General features: G+C 49.0%; 1 non-coding gene across 1 annotated transcript; it reads right to left on the minus strand.

The window, feature by feature from the left end:
* Window positions 1-5,746: 5,746 nt before the first annotated feature.
* On the minus strand, window positions 5,747-5,849 carry LOC114673672 (U6 spliceosomal RNA). The gene has a single exon (XR_003724433.2). It is a non-coding gene; the product is annotated as a U6 spliceosomal RNA (small nuclear RNA).
* Between the last annotated feature and the right edge of the window lie 2,592 nt (window positions 5,850-8,441).

The raw sequence follows: 8,441 nt of genomic DNA on the forward strand, positions 1-8,441 counted from the left end.
TGACACAAGGTCCCACTTCAAGCATTCCATGACCCAATTTGTCTTTCTTGGTGACCGGAGTGTGGTGACTGCGGGAGAAGCAGCCTGTGGCTGGCAGCGGCCGAGCTCCTGCCCCTGCCCCTCTCCTAGAGGATGGAGCTCCCCGTAGGGGGCTCCTTTTGGCCGAGGCCCATGGACTCAGCTTCTTGGGGCCACTGAGCCTCAGTTTGCACCCCGAATGCTGACAGTACTCAGAATTGATGTTGTGGGTAGTTACAGGCCCTGGGTGTCTCAAGCCGCTTTAGGGGCTTCTGATTTCTCCTTACGGCTCCGATGCCCTCCCTCAGTTCAAAGTCATTAAGCCCACTTGATTGGCCCTGGAGCTTTTGAGGTAAGCCTTGGGTTGGGAGATATCTCAGGCCCGAGAGCAGTCAAGGCCAGCCCTACTCATCCTGATCCCACTAATCTACTCCCCACAGACCATCACACTCCGCACCCCCACCGCAATACACACCACACATACGCACACACCGCACACTCACACACACCACAGTACACACCACACATACGCACACACAGCACACACTCATGATCCCACTAATCTACTCCCCACAGAACATTACACTCCGCACCCCCACCACAGTACACCCCACACATACGCACACACAGCGCACACACACACCACACACTCAGCCTCCACTCCCCACAGACCATTACACTCCGCACCCCCACCACAATACACACCACACATACGCACACACAGCGCACACTCACACACACCACACACTCAGCCTCCACACCTCACACCTTGTAAACACACATATACATGCATCACACACCACACACACAGTTACACATATACTCACACCCCCACATCCCATACCACATACACAGATACCACATATCACACACACAACACATGCACACTCACACCCACACCACACACACAGCACCCTCCTCATGCCCTCCACATCCCCACACACTCATATACCACACATCATACACACATACATTATGCACACCTCACAACTACCCATCCCCATACTCACACACCGTACCTCACATACACATACCACACTCACACCTCACACACACAGCACAGCACCTCTACATTCGCAGAGTTTTGTAAGGTCTTTCCAAAACCCATGCAATGCCAGCCTGGCCAACATGGAGAAACCCTGTCCCTACTAAAAATACAAAAATTAGCCAGGCATGGTGGTGGACGCCTGTAATCCCAGCTACTTGGGAGTCTGAGGCAGGAGAATCACTTGAACCTGGGAGGCAGAGGTTGCAGTGAGCCAAGATTGTGCCACTGCACTCCAGCCTGGGCGATAGAGCAAGACTCAGTCTCTAAAAATTAAAAAAAAAAAAAGGAAAAAACCAAAACCCATGCAATGCCTCACTTCTGGCGATGGCCAGGGGTCTCCCTCCCCAGTGTCTGTGTGCCATTCAGTGTCCATAAGCAAGACGACACCTTCACTGTGGGTTTTCCGGCTAGAGAAAGGGGTCCAGCTTGGGGACATAGTTTGCTAGTACATCAATCATTAAGAAAGTCATGTATGTTTAAAACATACTGAATTTTATTTTCTTTGGAATTTTTTTTTAATGTTTTACTTAATATTACATTAGGATACAGTATAACACAACCTGGATTTGAATCCTGGCTCGGCCATTTACAAGTCAGCCAGCTAACCTTGGACAAGCAGCTTGATTTCCTCATCTGTGAAATAGGAATGACTATTATTTTTTAAACGCTTTTTTTTTTTTTTTTGAGAAAGGGTCTCGCTCTGTTGCCCAGGCTGGAGTGCAGTGGTGCCATCTCAGCTCATGGCAACCTCTGCCTCTCAGGCTCAGGCGATTGAAATAGAAGAATTCCACGTGTCTCAAAGGTTGTTGTGAAGGTAAGGGCCAGCCGCACAGCGCCCCTAGTGTTCTGTTTGGCACATGGTGGGTGCTCAGTGCACGGTAATGAGGAGATAAGGAATAGCGTTGTTCTCATCTGGCTCTGCCTCTCCCAGTGGCAGGCGCTGTACCCATTCTCAACATTGCCTTGGGCCAGGGCCCCCAACTTCTCCAGCTCCTGGGCAGCTGGTGTATCCCACCGGCTAAAGGATGAATGTATAGCTTTTGGCCGATCACCTCTCCATGAGCGTTCTAGCTCATCTTCTAGCTGAAGCTATCTCCCTATTGGGCACAGTAGCTCACACCTGTAATCCCAGCACTTTGGGAGGCCAAGGCAGACAGATCACTTGAGGCCAGCAGTTCGAAACCAGTCTGGGCAACAGGGTGAAAACCCGTCTCTAGTAAAAATACAAAAATTAGCTGGGCATGGTGGCGCACACCTGTGATCCCAGCTACTCAGAGGCCGAGGCACAAGAATTGCTTGAATCTGGGAGGCAGAGGTTGCAGAGAACTGAGATCTCGCCGCTGCACTCCAGCCTGGGTGACAGAGTGAGACTGCATCCCAAAGGAAAAAAAAGTCTCCTTCTTGGGGCAGTCTGGTTTCTCTGGAGGTTCATTCGCTCCCTGCAGGCACCTCTCACTGGCTTTCTGCCTGCCAGTCTCACCTGCTTCCCTGCATGAACTGCTCTAAGGAAAGGTCAATGTTCTATTTGTTGTCCTGGGTGGTGGTGACTCTGGTGTTGACTTTCTAATACAGAGATGATAGACTTCATAATATTTTTAATAAGTGAAAAACCAAAGTAGCAATATCGAGGGTTGCCTGGAAAAGAGCTGGGCTGAAAAGGAGATGTTAGGAGGCTCCTGCGGGATCCAGGCGAGAAGTGGTGACGGTCTGGACTTGGGCACTGGCAGAGAGAATGGAGAGGTGGGGAGGGCATCCTCACACCCCAAGGTGGTGGAAACTAAGGGCTTTGGCACCTGCTGTTGCACTGAATGCGTACGATGGAACTGTCCAGAACTCCAGTGACCCGTGGGTTTCCTTTAGCAGACTGCATAGTCTGCGGTGGGTGGGGCAGCAGGGGAATGGGTTGAAAGGGATGATACCTTTTGTTTAGGATGAGTTGAAGTTGGCGTGCTTCTGGGAACATCCAGGTGGAGTGTCCGGTAGTCAGTCAATACGGGGACTGTAGCTCAGCAGAGTCAGGAGCAGCTGTCTTCAAAAAATGCTCGCCTGCTAAAGATGGCTCCAAGTACAGTCATCCATTGCTTAACGATGGCAATGTGTTCTGAGAAGGGCATTGTTAGGCAATTGCATCATTATGCGCACATCACAGAGTGCTTGTACACAAACTGGATGGCATAGCCTGCTGCACACCTGGGCTATGTGATCTGGCCTATTGCTCCTAGGTTACAATCCTGTACAGCAGGTTACTGTACTGAATCCGGTAGGCAACTGTCACACGAATCACTAGGCAACAGGAATTTTTCAGTTCCGTGGTAATCTTATGGGACCAGCATCCTATATGTGGCCCGCTGTTGACTGAAGCACCGTCATGATTGTTGTTATTTCCTCTTCTACTTGACTGGAGGGGCCAGAATCTCCCCCTCAACCGGGTAATTTTGCAGACTGAGTCACTGGATGGCCTTTCTCCCATGGTCCTTCTTTCTTTACCGAAGCACAGAGTTTAATGATCTTTTCAGGCTCCTTTTCCCTCGGTTATAATGTGGAACTGCTCAGCCTGATACTTGAGAAGCTCATATCCCATTTAAACCTTATTAGAAATCTAATTCCTCCACTAGAAAATGACAGTGCAATAACTTCAGCTTCCTATGCTAAGTGGGGGAAAGAGGCATCAAAAGCCACAAGTAAACAGGAAAGGCAGAGAGAATGAAAGCAAACCTAATATTTATTCCCGGCCCTGGGGCCTCGTTCACGGCTTCAGGGAGGCGCCTCTGCTCTTTGCGCACACCTCCGGGACTCTCCCCTAGTGTCTGCTAGTGGAAAAGACATGCGGGGGAGAGAGGTGTCCTCCCATCACCTCCCTGGCCCAGTGGCCAGCCTGTGAGGAAACAGGGACCAGGGAGGTGATAGTGCCTGGCTGGGGTGATGGAGCTGTACAGAGAGCCACGGCAGGGCTGGGGGTAGCGACAGAGGCACCCGGGCGCGTAATGTGAGGAGCTGCTCCGCCTGCCCTTGCACAACCCTTAGAGTCACCTCAAATCTCGGACTCTAGACACTTTTCTTGCTTCAACCACCCCAGACCGCGGTCACAGACTGAGGATAAAATCCCAGGTATCTTGATGCTGGAGTCTGTGTTCTTCTTTGCTGTTCCACACTTTGTGGATTATTTCAAACTCATCTTTCACAACTGGGCTCCAATTTCCCTTCCATGAGGCTGCCCTCCATCTACAGGTTCCAGAGGCCTCTCGCCCCCACCAACCTTTCCCTGGCACTTGGTTCATACTTACCTTTAAGTATTGATCCCGTTAAGGCTTATGTGCCTGTTTCTTCTCCCAACTCTATCCCAGGATAGTCTTTATAACACAGAACTCAGTATATGTCACGCATTTAATAAATACTAGTGAAACAGTGAATGAATGAATGAATGGCCCTGTGATTTGCCGTTCAGAATGCAGAGGTGTGGTCTGGGAACGGTGTGCTGTGGACACAGCTGGTCACAGGGGTCGGGTCCCTGGATGCTTCCTCTCTTTCTACTCTTTCCTCCCCACCCACATGCAGACCTCCTTCCAGTCTGCAGAGCTGGGCCCTTCTCAGGACTCAACTCTAGCTGGGAGGAGTCTTTCCTGAGTGCAGCCCCGGGCACTGAGTCCCCGTGCTCGGTTGCCCTCCCTTTTTCCTTACTCCACTTCGCTGTTCCTTCCAATCCTGGTACCTGGCCCATCATCTGCCTCTCAGGCCGTTTCCATCACAGAGAAGGGATGTCCCCCAACACCTCTCTTCCGGGAGGGCCCCAGGTGGTTCTGAGCACTGCAGGTGCCCAGCAAGGAAACGGGTGAAGCTGACTTACGTCATCTACTGCTGTGCCCCATAAACCTCATACTTTACTGCTTTTTCTAAGACTTTCAGATTCAAGGATGCAACCTGGATGTGCAAGTTTCTTACATGGATGTGTTGCAAAATGCTGGGGTTCAAGCTTCTATTGAGCCCGCCACCCAAATAGTGAACATAGTACCTGAAAGGCAGATTTTCAACCCTTGCCCCCTCCCTCCCTCCTCTCTTTTGGAGTCCCTGGTATCTACTGTTTCCATCTTTATGTTCATGCGTTCTCTTTGTTTAGCTCCTATTTATAAGTGAGAACATGTAGTATTTGATTTTCTGTTTCTGTATTAATTCATTTAGGAAAATGGCCCCCAGCTGTATCCATGCTGTTCCAAAGGACATGATTTCAAGGCTGGGCACAGTGGCTCACGCCTGTAATCCCAGCACTTTGGGAGGCTGAGGCGGGCAGATTACCTGAGCTCAGGAGTTTGAGACCAGCCTGGCCAACGTGGTGAAACCCCATTTCTACTAAAACTACAACAACAACGTAAAAAATTAGATGGGTGTGGTGGCAGGTGCCTATAATCCCAGCTACTCAGGAGGTTGAGGCAGGAGAATTGCTTGAACCCAGGAGGTAGAGGTTGCAGTGAGCCGAGATCGTGCCACTATAGTCTCACCTAGGTGACTTCGTCTCAACAAACAAACAAAAGGACACGATTTCATTCTTTTTAATAGCTGTGTAGAATTTCGTAGTGTATATGCACCATGTTACCTTCATCCAATCCACCATTGGTGTGCACCTAGGTTGGTTCCATGTCTTTGCTAATGTGAATAGTTCCACCAGACATCAGCTGTGGCGTGTTTATCACAGCTTTACTGCTTTTGTTTCTATGTATTTATTTAAGGGGCCATGCTAATCTTCTCCGTATCATTCCAATTTTAGTATATGTGCAGCCAAAGCAAGCGCAGCTTTACTGCCTTGGAGCCTACTTTTAGCATCTGTATGTAGACCCGTTTCCCCAAGCGTTCCTTTCCTGAGTCTCTCCTGTGGTCCTGATGAAGAAGTGAACCCTGGGGACAAAGCCTCACCAAGTCCTAAGAAATATTACTACCTGCTTGTTTGGGTCTCATGTTTCTTTAAAAATTAAGACAAAGCATGTCCCTCAGTCTCCTGGAAAAGGTAATCAGAGATGATGATGAGGACCAAAGGCCCACAGTTAAAAATCATGGGTAGAAACACGCCAAACTCACTGTGCTAAAAGCGGGGTGGCAGCTTTGCTGTGTCCTCTTCAGACACAGAGGGAGCAATACCTGCTTTGGGATCCAGGAGATTTTGGGCACCTGAAGAATCCCACCTTCAGACAGAGGGCAAGAGCAATGCAAAAAATTCCTGGACATTGCTCAGCAAAGCACAGATAAGAAGTAAAAGGAGAGTAAGCCTGGGCAACCCTGGGCTCTGTCTCTTGGCGTCCCCGGTTTCCATCCCATTGCAATGGGAATGGACTTGGCTTAGACATTCCCATTGCAATGGGGCAGACATTCTGATTATGGCAGAACCCAAAACACGTGATAAAGAAATGTCTTTTGTTTTAGCTTTTTATTTGGATGTAGTTTCAAATTTACCAAAAAATGTATGAGGAACATTTATAAACTCTTTACCTAGATTCACTGATTGTTAACATTTTAACCTGTCAGCTTTATTGGTTGATCATCTGCTCCCCACTCCTCTCTCATAATTTAGAAAAAAAATTATTTGGAAGTCAGTTACATATGTCATGGCTGTTTACTCCTAAATACTTCAATGGGTATTTTCTTTTTTTTTTTTTTTGAGGCGGAGTCTCGCTCTGTGCCCCAGGCTGGAGTGCAGTGGCGCAATCTCGGCTCACTGCAAGCTCCACCTCCCGGGTTCACGCCATTCTCCTGCCTCAGCCTCCTAAGTAGCTGGACTACAGGCACCCGCCACCGCGCCCGGCTAATTTTTTGTATTTTTGGTAGAGACGGGGTTTCACCGTGTTAGCCAGGATGGTCTCGATCTCCTGACCTCGTGATCCGCCAGTCTCGGCCTCCCAAAGTGCTGGGATTACAGGCGTGAGCCACCGTGCCCGGCCTCAATGGGTATTTTCTAAGAACTGATGTATTAGTCTTTGCTATACATCGCATTACTATAAAGAACTACCAGAGCCGGGCATGGTGGCTGACACCTGTAGTCCCAACACTTTGGGAGGCCGAGGCAGGAGGATCAGTTGAGGTCAGGAGTTCGAGGCCAGCCTGGCCAACATGGTGAAACCCCGTCTCTACTAAAAATACAAAAATTAGCCCGGCGTGGTGGCACACACCTGTAATCCCAGCTACTTAGGAGGCTGAGGCAGGAGAATCACGTGAACTCGGGAGGCGGAGGTTGCTGAGACTGGTAATTTATGAAGAAAAGAGGTTTGACTCACAGTTCTGCAGGTTTAATAGGAAGCATGACTGCGGGCCTCAGGAAACTTACAATCATGGAGGAAGTTGAAGGGGAAGCAAGCAAGAGAGGGGAGAGAGAGAGAGAGAGAGAGCAAGTGGGGACCTGCCAAATACTTTGAAACCATCAGATCTCGAGAGAACTCACTCACTATCACAAGAACAGCATGGGAGAAATCGGCCCTCATGATCCAGTCACCTCCCACCAGCACCCTCCCCAGTACTGGGCATTACAATTCAACATGATATTTGGGCGGGAACACAGAGCCAAACCATATCAACAGGGATATTCTCTTCCATAACTGAGGTTATCAACTTCATGAATTTACATGGCTATGATGCTTTCTTTTTGAGATGAGGTCTTGCTGTGTTGCCCAGGCTGGATCTGAACTCCCAGGCTAAAGTGATCCTCTGGCCTCAGCCTCTGGAGTAGATGGGACTATAGGCGTGCACCACCATGCCTGGTCACGATGCTTTTAACTGAATATTAAATTCATGTTAATGTTCCAATTTTGCCAGTTGACCCAATAATGTCCTTTATAGCATTTCTCCCACTGCAGAATAGGATCTTGTCTCCTGAGCTTCCTTTAATCTATAACATTTGTGTCACCTTTTGCCTTGTGGAACATTAATGTTTTTGAAGAGTCCCATCCCCCAGTTCCTGTCTAATGGAATGCTGCTTATGTTGTGTTTGTTCGATGCTTCCTCGTGATTAGATTGAGGCTGTGCATTCACCGTGGGAGACAGCGTAGGTGACACTGGTGTACTTCTCAAGCCACCACATCTGGAGGCACATGATATCCACGTGCCCCACAATGGTGGTCATTTTCATCATCTGGACACTGTGTTGCCTGACTTATCCACTGTGTAATGACTATTTTAAAACAAACTGTCTTTTTTTTCTTTGAGAGAGTCTCGCTCTCTCATCCAGGCTGGAGTGCAGTGGGACAATCATAGCTCTCTGCAGCCTTGATCTCCTGGGTTCAAGTGATCTTCCTGCCTCAGCCTCCCAAGTAGCTCAGACTACAGGTGTGCACCACCATGCCCAGACAATTTTTTTACTTTTTGTAGAGACAGGGTCTTGCTTTGTCAGCCAGGCTAG

Source organism: Macaca mulatta, chromosome 17 (assembly GCF_049350105.2).
Source record: "Macaca mulatta isolate MMU2019108-1 chromosome 17, T2T-MMU8v2.0, whole genome shotgun sequence".
In the NCBI taxonomy this organism is placed as follows: Eukaryota; Metazoa; Chordata; class Mammalia; order Primates; family Cercopithecidae; genus Macaca; species Macaca mulatta.